At 39.5% G+C, this 17,249-nt stretch overlaps 1 long non-coding RNA gene across 1 annotated transcript in view; it reads right to left on the minus strand.

The window, feature by feature from the left end:
* Window positions 1-14,890, minus strand: part of LOC134552354 (uncharacterized) — a 115,744-nt gene extending 100,854 nt beyond the window's left edge. The window contains exon 1 of the long non-coding RNA XR_010080839.1: window positions 13,555-14,890. This is a non-coding gene — a long non-coding RNA (uncharacterized LOC134552354). The remainder of the gene's footprint in view (window positions 1-13,554) is intronic.
* Window positions 14,891-17,249: the final 2,359 nt, after the last annotated feature.

The raw sequence follows: 17,249 nt of genomic DNA on the forward strand, positions 1-17,249 counted from the left end.
CAGGCCATGATAATGAAGCCTCCCAAAGAAGTGTGGGAAGGGCCAGAGCTAGACAAGGAACCCTCTCATCTTTCACCCTTCCTTGGCAGGGTGTTGGACTAGATCTCCACAGGTCCCTTCCAACCCTAACTATTCCATGATTCTTCCATTTTTTTGTGAGTTTAGTGAAGTGCAATGACATTGACACACGGCAGTCTGCAAAGGGCTGACTCGTTTGAAAGCCAAATGCTGTGGATCTCTTCTGCCCTTACCCCGTCCCTCAGAAGGGAATCAGTAGAGCACATTGGATAGTCTCATGCTATTTCTGACTGGTGATCGCTTGCCAGCACAGAAGAGACTCTTGGCAGAATGTTCTAGAAACACAACATTTGAAGGAAAGCATCCCAGCTCTAAATTCCACCCTGTTTCAGCCTCAGTTTTCAAGACATATTTATGCTTTCTTCATGCAAGGTAATCTTCCGTTTATTCAGCAAACTAAACAATCAGTAAAGCTTTCTATAGCACTGCTCCTAGGATTTAAACAAGTTAAGATTAAGGGCTTAAATCCAGCAAACCTATCAGTGTGCTCAAAATAATACCAGGAATTTCAATACATCAGAAAACAAAGAATATGGCATTAGAGATGTTATTACTACGACAGCTGTCAAGATGAATTGCATGAGAAGCATTTAAAAGATTTATATCTCAGTATCTCACCAGGTTAATTAAATGGATGCATGCATTCATTTAAGAGGATAAGGTGGGTTGCAGTGACATAAAATGAGAGGGCACAAGATTATATTCTTTCAGCATTAACAAGAATGGGTTGAACCAATATCATTTCCGTATTCTGTAATAAGCATGATTCATCCATTGCCATTTTCAGCTCTCATTTTCTTTCTGGCAGAAAAAAAAAAGACTATGAACATTTATAGACTAACATAATCAAAGCTTTAACCTTTTCAGTGTTTTCTATTTGGATTGGCTGTCCATTTTTATCACAGGATTCCAGGGCCATGCCTCGGGGAAGAGAGGAATCGCCAGTAAATTACACCAAAGAATGTTGAAAGGTCAAAGGATTTACCCTCCCCTGTTTGCTTTTATGGGACATATGAAGCATTCACATCATGCAATAAAATTATCGAGACAAAAATGATGAAAGATAAGTAGACAGAATGCATGAATCTGTAGTCAGGACAGCATGGGAAGAAAAGGGATATAGTATAGTGTTATCATCAATAAAAAACAGATTATGACAATGGTGTTTCTGTATCCTTAGCTTCTGCACTGAAATCAAATCCCTCAGAACACTGTAAGACCTGTAACCAAGAAAGATATCCAAGCATGACTGAGGCTATTCAGGCTGAAGGAAACATTAGATCCAAAGCTCCCATTTCTTAGCTCAGTTTCTAACCCCCTATTATTATATATATTACCAAATACTACTATAAATTATGTGAAATAGGTTATTATGTGGTAAACATGCACTCCCTTAGTCACTGAGCCTCTTTCAGCAACGCAAAGCTGTGTTAACCTGCAAAAGGCATGTTCTGAACACAGCAGCAGCTGCCTCTGGGGGTTGCAACACACATTTGTGTCCCTTGGGAACCACAGCTGAGCTTTGTCAGAAATAGTCAGCTCCAGCCACCTGCAGAAGCTGAACTCCAGGACCTGAGGAAATTTCACTCTTACTGTTCACAGACCCACGGGGTTATGTGGCAGTTTTGAGGTTCAAAAGCAAACGTCCCATTTACATCCCAATAAAGGCTCCTCTGGCATCAATGAGATGCAGCTTCTAATCTAGTACGTCATTAATAGGGCTAGTTATTCCTCATGCTAAAGTGGCTGGCTGGCAGCAGACACCCAACAGAAATCTCATCAAACACTGAATTACAGATCTTTAGAGGCAGTGACATCCAGTTCATCTAATATGTTCCAATGCTCAGAAAAATAAATGCAATTAAATCCAGCATCTGAATCAGTTTGATAGGCAACTAACTGGAGGAAAGAATTTAAAATGCATAGTCAAGTTACCTATGTTTTGCTCAGTTTGATTTTTGTTTTCTTCTCATTTTCCTTTCATCAGTATAAATCAAGGCACTACTCAAGAAAGTCCAAGAATTTCAGACCTACATGTAAGATCTGTATCAGGGTCTCTGTTGCAAGCAATGGTGGATTGCCAATTCAGTTTTTGAAACTAGAACTAAGAGCTTTTGAAATGTGCCTCAAGATCCCTCCCTCTCTGAGGCAGATGCGTTTCAGTCAGCATCTCTTTTGCCTGCCCATCTGTTGTAATCATAGTCCAGAGGGACCACTAAAAATCATTGGTTCATTGTGTGCACTCCACCCCTTCCACCTGCACTGCTAAAAGAGATGATGATGTCTGCAATGGTCACACGATCCCAAATAAATGCAACTTCTTTTGGTCCTCCTTGCCAGCACAGATTAAAGGAATGAAAGATCATTTATTTACTGTGGTATTCCAGCTCAGTGGATATGAGGAATTATTAAACCATCTTAACATAATGTTCAGGCATCTGGTTTTACTCCTCAGAGCACTGGGTAACACTTCAAAATGTTCACATGGCTCAAAGGAAAATTCCCAATAGAAAGTAAGTATTGTAAAAATGTTTCCTTAGTTACTAGTAACATGTTCAGCATCCAGCTCTGTGCATCCTTAGCTAACCAAAGTCATTTGCATCAGAGGGAAATGTCAAAGTCTAGGCTGCAGAATTTGTTCCTAATGAACCTGGGGCTTTGTGGGTTGTAACACCATGTCTCACATTTCACCTTGCTGTACAGACACTCCCAGTGGGCACAGAGCTGTCCTTACATTACAGACAATGAGAAAGGTATTAGTTCAATAATAGCCCAGAAGAGAAGCTGAATCAAGCTCATAATCCCATTCTGTCCTGTGAAAAATAAAGGAAGATAAAGTCCAGTCAAATACATGTCATCTGTCCGTGGTCTGGGAAGGGGGCAGCTGAGAAAGGGCTCCACTCCTTCATCTGTATAATGTGAAAATAGCTCCTTCACCTCACCATGACGAAATTCCACCCTGGGGAAGAACAAGTGGGGAAAGACAGCACTGATCTCTTCCAGCCAAACCAGAACTGAGCCCCTGAAGGGATAGACTGGAAGGGAGCAAAGCAAGAACACAGAGTGCCAGTCAGCTGAGCAGCTCCAGATGCTGACCACACAGAATACTGTGCATATTTCTATCAGAAAAAACCCCACATATTAGTTATTTTTCTGTGCAAATGCCTTCAGAGCTCTGTAAATCTGTGCAGTTAGGACAGCTACAGGTCCTTGGACTCTGTAGCCACCTCTGTTTGCTGCTATGGACAAGACACACAAGAGACATGGTACCAGAGCAGAATTTGGAGGTGCCAGAACTAATCTAGCTACTATAAGGATGGGTATTGAAACCTTCAGCTGGTTCTCCACCTTTTCAACCTTAACAGAAGTTACTCTAATTTCAGCTAACCTAACATCATCTAAGGATGACCTAAAAGAACTCAGCTCCAACTCTCATGCACACTTCAGCAGTGCCTGTACTTCATGGTCACAGCAGAAAGGTGACAGGGTACAACTCAGCTCTACCACCTTCAAGTGTTTTGTGGGATGTATTCCCTATGCATTGATGAGAATACATAAAGAAAAACTCCAGGGAGATATCCCAGCCAGTATAAGTTCACTTTATTCTTGCACAGCAGAGCATGTAGGACTATGGGATATCAAGACCATAAAATTGAAAGGAATTGATACACATTGATTGAAACTCCACCTTCAGCTTATAGCCAAGAAAACTATCACGGAAACATTAAAAATGAATGATGTTCTGTCTTCATGCATATTTTCTTAATGGTGACAGAACACTGCAGTGTTGGCATACCAAAGAGCCCTCTGTCTCTTATCCCTGCAACTCTAGAACAATCTCATCTCTATTGCTGAATTCAGCCTGGGCCAAAAGGATAGAGACAAACTTTATGGAATTTACACAGTTGCAGCACAGATGATTGAAGTATTGACTTGGTGGGGAATGATTAACCAGTCCCCCCATTGCAGCTTCAAACAATGACAAAGAAGAGACTGAAGTGTCAAGGAATGACCATCCACACAAGTTTGAGGGACATAGCCTAACACTAGAGACAGCAAGAAATTGATTAGGTTTATTGACAGTAGGATGAAAAGAAATAAAGGGCAAATGATGCTGAGTATCTGAAGAAATTACCTAAAGTGAAATCCAGTGCAGAGAATCAAAGGAACACTTGTCATATGAAAAAATTGTGCAGGATGAGGTGTAAAAAATACACTGCAAGTGAGAATGCTGCCAGATATCAAACAACCCTGATGGGCAAGAAAAGAGCCTTCTCTGCCTTTCTTCTGAACATCTCTGTACTTTGCTATAGCTCATCCACATTAGAGACAATTAAAAGCTTTGGCTTTTGAAAACATGTTACTCCATCCTTCCTCCTCATGCCATCAGCTGCTGGCAGTGCTTATTCCAATTCCTCGGTGTGAAGACTGCTTGTCACACACTGATTTCTAATTTCTCCATCTGCCAGAAATGTAATAAAAATGTAAATTCAAAAAAAATAATGAATTTTCTACTTAAAAAGTTCATAGCTCTTCTATGTTTTACATCATTCTCTCAGTCTTTAGCTCACCTGTGCTCAGTTCTACCAGGTGAAATGTCAGTGAACATATAGGCTGCCATCAAAGGTAATAATCCAACACTTTGAGAGTATGGATACAGTACTATCCAGAAAATATTAGAAAGAAAGGAGCTACACTATTAGAATTTCTTAGTCTCTCTGTCAACCATCTGTCCATTTCGAATGCAAAATAAAAAGAGTTCAACTACAAAAGAAAAAAAAAATTAAAAAAACCACCAAGCAAACCAAAACTACTGGCAATTCGTAAGTCAGTTATTCACTAAAATTGGAAAGATGTCTTTGCTTGTAGAAACAACAGTTGGGTTGGCACAGAACTTTTCATCCATTATTTTCTATAGAATTCATGTAGCAACTCAAATTGGATAGTTTTTACCTAGACTATTTCTTGGAAGTAATGTTATGCAGATTTAAATAAAACCTTTAAGTGTATAGTTTATGCACCTCTTCAGACTTGCAATAACCAGAGTTACTCAATATTACTATTTAGCTCAAAATTCAGCTGGGAAATAAAAAGTGTTATTAGAATGAAAGGAAAAAGTGCTAATACACTTGCATGTTCTAAATGACCCACTGTGAACTGGAAAATGTATTTCAAGACTAAACATATACTTTAAAAGTTTGGTGTTTTCCTACATTAGGTTTATTAATTCAGGGTGGATTGGGAAAAACAGTTTTGAGCATAAGCAAGGAAGAAAAAAAATCTACTTGGTTCATTTCAGGTAAATGCTTGCCCATATTTTGAGCTGGAGACTTAGGTTGACTCACTGCCTTCTCCTGTCTCAGTTTCTCCCCTGCCCTGTGAAGACAGTAATATATAAGTGTCATTTACTGACTAAATCCTCTTTGTCAAAGACTTTAATAATGAAACTTTCTATTAGTGCTGCTTCTCCGTGTCATTACTCTTCTCTATCTACCAGATGTGCACATCACTATAAACTCAAACAGGGGAATAATCCTCTCTCCAAACTCTGCACTGTGCAGGGGAAGGCACTCAGTTTTCATTCACATCTTTGCTCTTCTGTCAAAATTAATTTGATGGGAGAAATTCAGCTAGAACTGAATTAAAGCCAACAATTAAAAGATTTTGCCACCAAAAGCAGCTATGTAGGTGAGACATATCCTCTACTCCCTCCACAGATTTAAATCCATCTTCCCTGCAGGGGAAACTAGGAAGCATTAAAACAGCATTAAAAATAATAATAATAATAATTAGAGCAGGCCCCTTTTTTCTTTAATAGTGGGGGAATTAAGCAGGCTGGTGCACTCTTTAGTGCTGTTCACCTTTGATTTTCCTTGTTGACTCACAGTAATATCACCTGCAGCTACTGGAGAGAAATAAAACTCTGAATGGGACTCCAGGAAAGGGAAGACAAAAGAAAAGAAGCAACCAGGTGAGGCCTTAATGGGACTTCTTGCCTAAGGGTGTGCCCTAAACCCACAAGAAAGTTTCACATCCTTCCCTGCTTCTGGGATGAGGATCCTGTGAGCTAAATCTCCACCTCTGCATTGCCACCACATTGGAGCTGAGTATGGTAGGAGCTAAAGGGATCTACCCACAAGTCAGAGACCTCAGGAGAGGTCTCAGTTGTTCTGCCCAGAGTTTAAAACTCTTGAACTCTGCATCCAAGCTCAGAGTCCTCAGGGACACATAGGATCCAGACCTGGAATTCAGGTAGAGAGGAATAAATAAAACAGGTAAAGCACAACTTGTTTTCACAGAGACAGCAGCCAGCAGGTAAAAGTGAGATTTCAGAGCTTTACTGGGGAGACAGGACCTATCAGTAAGATTTGCTCCCTGCCAGGAGCAAGGAAAATCCTGCCTAGGGTTTGTGGTGCACTGCATGTGGCTGTGTACCTTACAAACCATTCTGTTCCCAGGACTGCACCCAAAACTATCATCTAGGTGATAAATTCTTGGCAATGTCTTATTAAAGGTTTTTCTTGTGACAGGAGAATTTTCTGGTAATCAAAAAGAAAAGCAATTCAGTTGATTAAAGATAAATTGGTAAATCTAAAGGACAGAACTGGTTCGCCATGACATTGGGATGCATTCCCAATCAATAACACCGGGACAGAATTGCAGTTTAAAGGAAGGAATTTACTAGTTTTAGGAAAGCACATCATTAAATCCTAGAGAAGTCTACAGATTCTCAGGCAGGGAGACAAGGAGAATAGCCAACCTGAGGCCTTGTGGATTGTGCTACCCTTATCAGTTATTTGGTGCTCTCTTTCATTTACTAAAAATACAGATGAAGATCTTGGTCTCAAAAGTTAGAGCTAACAGCCAGTGACATAAGAGAGAGCTGTTTATTAAAATGTTACACCAGGTTTCACTTTAATGCTTTCCTTCTTAGGAGCACATGTTAAAAATCCTTAATGACTTAGTTGAACTTTCAGTATTTTCCAAGTGTTTCTCATATGTAGTAGCAAAGAGAACCTGGGTCTTTTATTTCCATCTTAATATAGGGATTAGACAGGTCCTATTATTGATAATTAGGATTTTAGCATTTCACTTCTGGATTAGTGTTTCAAACTCAGCTGAGGTTGATACTGAATAAAAGTAATTTCCATCAGCTGGCTGCTCAGTGACCTCTAAGAAATATTACAAGTTGGTAGTGGACAGGTGTCTATATGATTAAAATACACTTTGCAAGCACAGTTGGCACACTGGAATTTTCTTATTACAAATTTATAATCTGCTCCCCCCAGCTTATAAATTCAAAGTATTCAGGGGCACTGAGATGTCATTTAAAAACAAGGAGGATACAGTGTTCTTTGATAATTTCACAACAAAAGTACCTCTGTTTCTAGATCGGTTTTGAGTTCCTGGACAAATGATTTTGTGCACTGCAAAGATTATCAATCACTCTATTAAAACTCATGAATTACACTTTAGGTACCAACATTAAAAACCAAATAAAAACCTAGAGTGCTGTAAGTTCTCTATCAAAATCTCACAACCAGCACCATGTACAGTGTTCACTGTAAAGAGAAAAACACACACAGCACCAACAAAGTAGAACCATACAGGGTGTCCCACAGATGCATGAACCAACATTAATTGAATCAATATTCCCAGACACCCACAGAGAACTCAAGTATTTTTGGTAGTAAAAAATGCTCAAATGCTTTTGGCAGGAGAAGGTGAGCCCAACCTCAAAATGAGGTGGTTCTCTGGCTAGGAATCAAGGAAACAGCTTTGTGTTTGAGTAGGGTTTGGGGGATGGGCTGGGGAAACATCACAATAATTCATGGCTTTTGAATAACCAAGCCCATAATTCATGCCTCAAGCCTTTAACCTGTTTCTCTTTAACCCATTCAGAGATTTTTTTCAAGAACACGTGAGAAAATATTTTCCATTCATTTTCTTTCTTGTTACACCAATTCAGAGCAAAGTGAGGCAGAGCCCTTCAGGCTTAGGCCTCGTGGCAGATGCAGCTTCATGGAACTGAGAGACTTCCCAAGATTATCATGGAAGTTTTTGTGGACTTATTTATTCACATCTGTGTCAATGGAAGAAAGTACAAAAACCTTGTACAGAATCCAAACAACAGGGAAGGGTGGACACTTTGGTGGAATCAATCCCCAGCAGTTTAAATACATGTGCAAGATGTTTCACCTCTCTGAAAAGAAACATTGTTTGGTCTGGCCCTGTTCAAGATGCTCTGAGATTTATAAGAGCATAAAACACCAGTTGTTAAGCTTGGCACTGGTGTGCTGTAGGGGAAGGACTATGGATCCATCCAAGAAAAGTGTGTTCACCTCAACGTGGGAACAAAACACAGATTTATTAGCTCAAGAACAGAGTAATCTTAATTTTGTGAAGAGTGAGAGAGATGAATCATAAAAAAAAAAAACCACCAAAAAAAAAAAAAAAAACCAAAAAAAAAAAAAACAACAAACCCACAGTGTTCTAATGGTCCTACTAGGAAAGCCCTACTAGAAATTTCCTCCTAGGAATTTTTTAAATCTATTTTCTCTGCCCTTAATTTCCTCTGCAAGTGGCAACTGAAATATAGGGACAAAGCCCCTGCTAAGCAACTCTCAGCATTTACCCCTCCAGTCTCCAGTTTAAATCCACTAAAATGAGTCTGCATTTTACAGATATTTTTGATGGAGTGGTTAAAAGGAAGAGGAAGAACAGGAATGTGTGCAATCAAAACAAGTATTCATGCATATGTTTTAAACACATTTCTGTCTCATTGTCCAGCAGAATAGCAATAACCTGCTCAAACTGAGCCACAAACACAAAAAGTTAAAAACTGAAGACAGCACTGTTAACAAATTGCAGATCCATGAGACTTGTCCAGAAAGACCTCACAAATCAGCAATGAGAGGAAGAGAGCAAATCATGCAGAAACTATTTAATCAATGAGTAAAGACAATTATAACATCTGTTAATCTTTTGTGTAGGTTATAATTAGATGCTGAGGAGGAGTAGCCTTTAAGGGGGAGGCAGGGAATCCTTTAACATCTGCTAGAAGGGCAAACACTGTGCAATAAATGACTTTAAATGCAATCAGCAAAATGAGAGCTGAGCAGAGTTCACAAAAGGCCTGTATAAAAGATTGAGGATAACAAAATATTTTGCCAAAGGTCAACTCCTGCAGCACTAGAGCCTGAATAATGAGTTCTAGTTTATAGGCCACATCAAAAACAAACGTGATTGTACCTCTGAAAAACAATTTTTTTCTCATTTGTGTCATTATGGCAAAAGCACATGCTGCTGCTGTATATCACGTCAGCTTAATGACTTATTAGGGCTCTATCTATCAACCTTGAACAATTTAGAATAAACAAGTAGGTGTGATGTATTTTAAAGGCCAGAATTCAGTCTGATAGACACAGAACTGTCACACCGTAAAAGTGATGTGATTCTGATTTTAAATAATTAATTATTCAATAGCTTCTAAAAGATGTAATTATTTACTCATTTTGCTGTTGAAAACAACCATATGCTTTAAGCTGTTCCTCACTGACAATGTGAGTCCAAGAGGGAGGTATTTTATCCAGTTTAACACGGCCCTCTACTGGCAAAATAACCCCCCAAAATCTTACAAGTATGTACCATTTTGTCAGATCATTTCAGAGCAGCAGAAAAGATCCTAGATTTTACAGCAGTTACACCAAATCTTCGAAGATAGAGTTGATCAGAGTTTTAGGACTTTGCATAAATTAAGTCATCACTTAATCTCTCCAGAATTCCCTTGAGGAGAGCATTACTTCCTTTCACCCACCAGATGCAGCTCTGGCCATCAACAGAGCACTGAAGAAATAATCCAAATGCTCATATCTAGAGGAGTGAGTAATTTCAGAAACAAATGCAACCCTTCCACTTATGTCAAGTTGTGCTGTGTTCCTCAAGGATTGCCACTGATTCCCCACAGGACTGATGTACACATGGGATTTCAGTTTGCACAATTAGGTAACACTTAGTACAGGCAAAACCAGCATGATAGAGCCCAGCTGCCAAAAGGATACTGTTTGAAATACAAATACTAACTATCACCAAAAGCAACTTCACTGCAAAAGAATTCCTGCTTCCTTCTTTTCTCCACCATTGCTGAAAATCCACAGTGGTGATTCAATACAGCTTCAATCAAAGTGAAGCAGACAATGAAATTCGCCTCTGTTGTTGCATGTGGTAATTAACTCTTCCTATTTGTATTATGTGTGAGCAACGAAGAAACAAAAGGATATGGTAAAGTATTGAATTTAACAATTTAGATAACGATGAATTATAATAATCAATTAGCATTGTCAAAGAAAATCATTTGTGACATGCATTTGATCCTGTCCAGACCTATTGTGTGCACACACTATCCAAGGCTGGTTTGGCTCAGGAAAACAAATAGGGTTGTCCTGTGGAAAGCTTATCAAACATGCAGTTTAACAGTGGCATTTGTTCTTGCTGTGTGTCAATATTAATAGGTCATATTTCAGCAACATCATTTTTATGCACTGCTCTATAATCCAAGCTGCTTCTCAGGGTCTGCACCATCCACAGCCCATAGACAATGTCACAGCCCATTTCCTGAAGCCATTGCTGCTGCACAAACCCCGTTTGTCTGATCCACCTGAATGCCAAGCAATGGGCACATCCAGAGATTTCCTAGTGTTTTTCACATAATAGCTATCTAACTTTTCATCCTGAAAATGTCATGACTAATTCATGTAACCATCAGGGAAAACCTAATGTAATTCAGGTTCCTGCATGCAGCACAAGCGGTATCACAGACAGTACAGAGCAGAGCATTACAAGTGTTAATGGCTCACGTTCTATTTACATTGTACATTTATCCTGTTTTAGCAATAAAACAGCGTAATACATGTTTTAACTTCTGAAGGTGTTCTGGCAGCTTTGGCATGAATTTTTCTTCAGCATAACTGCAGTTCTGCCAGGAGCTGAACACGTGCAGAGCCCCACAGGAGCTGCAGAGCATCCTGCACCGTGCTGAGCTCCTCAGCCAGCTGAGCTTCCCCTTGACACCTTTGTCTTTTATCCCAGCCCCAGTCCCACTTGTCAGGCTGGAGTCTGCTCTCATCCTGTTTCTTTTCACATGGCCAAAGAATTGACGTTCACTTGGCAATTGTCCCTTTTAATGCCATCCCAGAATATTATCAGATTATACTCTGTATCCTTGGGCAGATTTCTCAGGAAAAATCCAGCCAAGGGATCCTTTGGCTGAAAAGGGAGCTCAAGCTATATCCTAATTTGCTACATTGGTATATAAGGAAGAAAATATAAATGTCAGGAGGAAAATGCAAAAGAGGGAAATGAAAATTGGATGCCCACAGGCTCATCAGGTTTTGAGAGTCTGCTTTTAAGGGAATTAGCTGAAGATTAGCTCATGACTAAAGTGGAATTGTACCCTCCTGCTTTACATTTACTAGAGCAGGATTTCTACTTCCATAAATCTAAGCCCCCTAAACACTTATACACAATTCACGAACAAAAATAATACCATAGGAACCCATGAAGTTTTCTTTAAAACCAGTAAAATTCACATTTTTCAGATTAGAATTTGCATTTTAAATTAAAGTGAGAAAGATAAGTGGAACCCAAATAAGGTTTTTTATTCTCACGTTGTTATAATTATTTTGAAGATTTCAAAGGCATTTATTTGCCAACAATATCTGAAACTTTGCAAGTGTAAATTATCAGTTCACAATAGTAGATCTTTATTGGCCATGATGTGACAGAGGAAAGGAAAGAATGGTTTTTGGAGTCTTTGATAGGGATCAAACCCATTCCATCTCCCCAAAGGAAAACCTTTATCACAACTCTCTGCTCTTCACTCCTGCAATTGGCAGAAGTTTCTGAGCTACAAAAACATCTTTTAAAGACTATCTAAACGTTTTAAATAACATTTCTGAAAAATGAGGATGAACACCTGAGGAATAAAAATATGCCCTTAATTACACGCCCATTTGAAACACCAAAAGCCTTTGCCATTCCCATGGCATTAATGCAGAGCTAAATTTAGTTTGGTTCCCCCACCCCCCAGGAGAAAATGCTTCCATTGCAGAGGCAGAACAACAGCTCCTGAATTGCACAGTATCTTGGCATGCCAAGCCACATTATAGTGTCAAAAAAGAAGAGCTGGACAGTTTTGATCTGCTGTAGAAACAGGGTCACTTGGGAGGGGCATCTGCAGTTGTAACCCCTCTGACCTTCATAAGAAGCCCCAAAAAATCTGTTGCTGGGTGGGACTGAGAGGCCTTGTAAACAAAGTCAGTAACAAGCAAAGCAAACCAAAATAAATAGTGCTTCTAATTCATGAGGAATCCTCCAATTCCTATCTGATGGATTGTACTGACTTACCCTCATACACTTGCCAATCATAATTTTCTGATTTCAGTCCCCAGAAATGTGCTTTGTCTTCTCAAAGACAGATCATTAAACAGAGGTAAACAGTAATAAAGTGTTCCTCATACACAGTACTGTGATTAGGTTACATCCTAGAAAAAGCCACCACAACCAAAATTACCACAATTTAGAATGGGTTTCTGGTGAAAAACTGAAATGAGAAACAAGAGACCTGGGGTTTGTTACCAACTTTTGAAGTGGGTAAACTGAATTTTAATAAACCACATCTATGAACCAGTTTACTCCTCTGTCAAACACAGACAATTCCATGCCAATCACAGCTAGTTGTCCTGAAAATGAGTTAATGCCTGGTCAGAAACACAGTTGAGTCCCACAAACAGCAGGCAGCACAGAAAGTTTTGTCACAGCAGCTACCACAATGCTAGTTTTTCTGCTCTGATATTTCAGGATGTGATGTGAATCCTAACATAAACACTCAAAACAAAAATTACCGTTTCTCATATAATTGAGAAGTCATTCTATCCAAAAGGTATCAGATTTCAAAGCACTGTATGATTTTCTCTTTTAAACTTATACACCTCCAGAACTTGAACAGGAGCCAAAAGTGAAAAGTAATCAAGTTTTGTTTGAAATAAATGCCTGCATAGGAAACAAAATAATTTTTAAAGAAAATTGTACTAAAAATTACAAGGAATTTATATTAAAAAAATCAAAGTAATAATGGATATTCAAATAAATATTATTAAATTACAAGAAAACAATCTTCAGACAGCCCAGGTTTTGTTCAGTTAACGACAGCACTCAGGAGACTTTAAGAATCTTAAAGTTTCATCACTTAAATTAAGAGAGAGCCACTTCAGTGTCATCTCATACAAACAAAAGCCAGAATGAAGTTTTCATTTGTCCTGAAACACAGTCAGATGCATGGCTGTAATTACTCCTAATAACTACATATTTGCCGCTCTTTTCATTAAAACAAAAACAACAAATAGCAATGCTGACACACTCCTAAAGAAAATAAGCTTTACAGAGATGATAACAACACCAAACCAGCAAAAGCCTTACTTGCAGGAGTTCAGTCAAAACATGCCAGCCCTGGAGAGCTCAGAACCGTAAGAAGTCTTTGCAGCGCAGAAATTCTCTTGAGTTTATCCAGTGTTTATTTACCAAGCTTTAAAAGTCTGTGGTTAGAAGAACAGAGTTAGCTTTCTACACCCTGCACAGCACCAAAGTCCTCCAGTAACAGCAGACATGAAGTTTGCTGATAGTTGGGGTTGCTGCTGCTGTGGAGTTGCTCAGTACTTGTAAATACAAGCTCTGTGGACAAAGTCCCAAATGACATCACAGGCAGCTGCTTATTGTTGAGTCTTTATTAACCGACTGTCAAAAAAGAAAAGCAAGGAGGAAAGAAAAGCCCAAACTATCTTCCCTGCAGCACAATTTGCATCTTAGTAGGAGTTGCAGTGCTACACAGACAAATACTTCTGTTTACCCAACTGATGTTTTCCTAGGATGAATAAACACTGTTTGCAGGGAAAGCAGAAAAGTAAGAAAAACTTAAACAGCTTAAACACACGTGAAGAGCACAGGGAGAAAAAAAAAAAAAAGAAAAAAAACACCAGGGCTGCCTTTTTCACAATTTATCACTGAATTCTCCTAATTCTTTAATTTATTTAGCTATAGGGGTGCAAATCTGCCTGGATTTTAAAGCACAGAGTAGAGAACTTTAGTTGAAATGAAAGTTTTAACTCATTCCAAATTTGAAAAGTTACAGAACTACAAACTATAATCTTTGCAAGATTTAAGACAGCTCAACTTCAGTAACAATGCATTTTGAAGAAAACCCTCTAACTTTCCAAAGATGAAAATACAAGAAAGCAAGAAACAACATCATAGTTATCCACAAGGTGCTAAGGGCATAAATACTGACCTTTCCTCCTCAGGGGGGAGGTCCAAGACTAAGCAGAACTGTGGAGCTGAAACCCTCACTCAGCTCCCACCGAGGCACGGGGTACTCACTGGAGAACTAATCCAGCTCCTAATCTGAACCTCTGTCCCAGAGTTCCTGCTGAAAGAGAGGGGCTGGGACTCTGTGCCTCGATTGCTCAGAAGTCAGTCCTTTCAAGTCAGAACTTCAAACGCTGAATGAACACCACCAAGGCTTGTGACAGGCTGAGCTCTCTTATCTGTGCACGTTTCCACACGAAGAGGTTCAATATTGGAAACACCTGGCCACTCACATCTAAACACCCTAAACTGTTCCACAAACAACAAAACAAGCGAAACCTGAGCTCAGGGATGAGCGGAAGCCAAGTTTTCCCTGCTTTTTTAATTGCTACACATAAAAGCCTCAACCCAAATTCTGCCTGTATTTACAGAGAGAAAACCAATCTTGGGTCAGATCCTCAACTGCTGTAAATCAGGCTAGATGCAATTACACACCTGAACAAGAGCAGTCAGCTGCAAGCTGAAATCCTGCTTTTAGCCTGAAAGAGTGCCATTAAAAACATTTGTGTGACCTTAATAACAGAGTGCCTGATTCTCTTGGTGCTTGCCCTGAGTGGCAGCAATACCCTGCTGACAGTGGTGCTGAGTTCATTGCAACTGCTCATGTAGGCGATTGCTGCCTCTGCTATTTGCTACCTCTAAAATATAAGTTTGTCCTTTTGATGGAGATCTTTTGTAAATCCCCTACATTTATTCCTGGTGCTAATCTGCCTGTAGCACACAAGGAACACCACACTGTGTAATTCTGGGTTGTATTTACCTCCCTGGCTCAAACACACAGGGCTGTGTTCCTCTTCTGTTGCACTCAGCAAGGTTTTATATCTTGCTCATTAAGAGCTTGCCAGTCCGATCCAGGAGGTCTTCAAAATACTTAGAGGATGAAGTGGGCTACGGGAGTAATAAGTACTAACACATAATATTGAATCAGATCAATTTCAAACCATACAGCTTTAGTTCCAGCTTCACAAGGGCCATTTAAGCAAACATGAACAAGGCCCTGTGCTTGAATATACAGCTCCATAAGGCTTCAGATTTTTCCATGAGAAACAAGCCCATAAGATCCACAGAAGAGTTAGACTTTGCTTAAATCTGTCACAGAATAATAGTGTGCTTTCTCAGACACAGGATTAAATTCATTTTTTCACCTGCCATTAGAAGTAGTTATAAACTTTCAAAACACAGGTTACATTGAAGCTCACCTGATGAGAAAATTGGCTTTCTCTGAGACATTAATGCAGACAAACGTGCAGAAGAAAGGGAGTATAGAGTCATAAAAGAAGGAAACCACTAGTCCCATTGAAAAAGCCAAGTGCTTAATGAAATAAAAAAGGACGTGCCTTAAGGAATATTGCAGCCGGTTCCCAGAAAGAATTTATATTATTTAGTAAAATTTAGCATTTACTAAATTTCCTAGGATATGTTAATGCATTCCAGGCTAAGCACACCTGGGTGAGCAGGACCAGGACAGCACACACACAGCTCACATCCCTCTGGTCAGGCAGGACTGCAGAGGCACTGACTTGATTGCCTGAAAGCTGTTTTTTTGAGTTTTTCAGAAGTGGTGATTATTGTAAAAATAAATGCACAACAAAACGTGTACTGGGACTTGTGGGTTTTACCAGCGAGCTTTTCTTCCCAAGAGGAGAATTGCCATGAGGGTGGACAAACAGATTTTGCATTCTTCAAATTACAGCACTTATTAAGGGAGTGGCCATTAGCTCACCCTGTCAGTGCACTTATCCATCTAATTTCTATTCTAAGTCATAAGATATAGCTGCTGGCTGTGCAGATACAACTTATTTTTGGCAGGAATGCCAGGCTTTTGCTAGAACAAAATTAACAGCAGAATTCAGTCCTTGAGTAGCTGCAGGTTGAGTGAAAAGATAAAGAAGTCAAAGTCATGAGCTGCACTCATTGCTCCTGGCCTGATGTGCAGTAGGCTGAATTGATTCTTGTATCTCAGGAAATAATTCAGCTTTGTATTGCCCCATTTTTGATGAGCAGTCAGGTAAGATGAGATGTTACAAACTGATCTAAGTACACACAGATATTAGGAAAGCTTATCAATTAACCTCTTGCAGTATGGCCAGGATCTTCAAGACCCTATGTCTCATACTAACACAAAATCCATACTATTTCAGGTTCACTGTCCACATTTGACTCTACTTTGTTATTAGCTTAGAAAGCTCCTCCTCACTGGAGAACCCAAAACAAGGACATCTTGGAAAATGCAATAGTTGGCTGGGATTGAGTCACCTAAACTGCCCCTTTACTGCAGCATGCAGGAATCCCTGAACTTGTGCTGTGCTTGCTCACTTCTTACCAGCTCAGGAGCAAAACAAAAACAAAAACAACTTGGCCACAGGGGTCTCAAGTCTCAGTCTCTCATCACAGACCCCTAAAGCTGCAGCAGAGGGGATCAGCCCCACAGCCTGAAGAGCTAAAAGGCAGGTGGGACATGCTAAGAGCATTTTCCTCAAGGGATGTCCCACTGTGCTGAGAGTCCTGTGTGCTTCATTGCAGCTTCAGACAACCAGCCCATGTAAAAACCTTGTTTTACTCTCTAACTACTGCTGGGCAAGAACTGACAAGCTGACAGGCTGAAGAGCAGTTTAATCTTGGGCAAAATTGCAGGATGCTAAATTCCCAACAGATTGTAAAATGATAGAATATAAAATCTTAAACTGTTATATTTTTATCCCACAGTAAATACTGAGATCAGTGGAGTGAAAATTTAAAAAATTAAAAAATAA

Source organism: Prinia subflava, chromosome 6, assembly GCF_021018805.1.
Source record: "Prinia subflava isolate CZ2003 ecotype Zambia chromosome 6, Cam_Psub_1.2, whole genome shotgun sequence".
Lineage (NCBI taxonomy): Eukaryota > Metazoa > Chordata > Aves > Passeriformes > Cisticolidae > Prinia > Prinia subflava.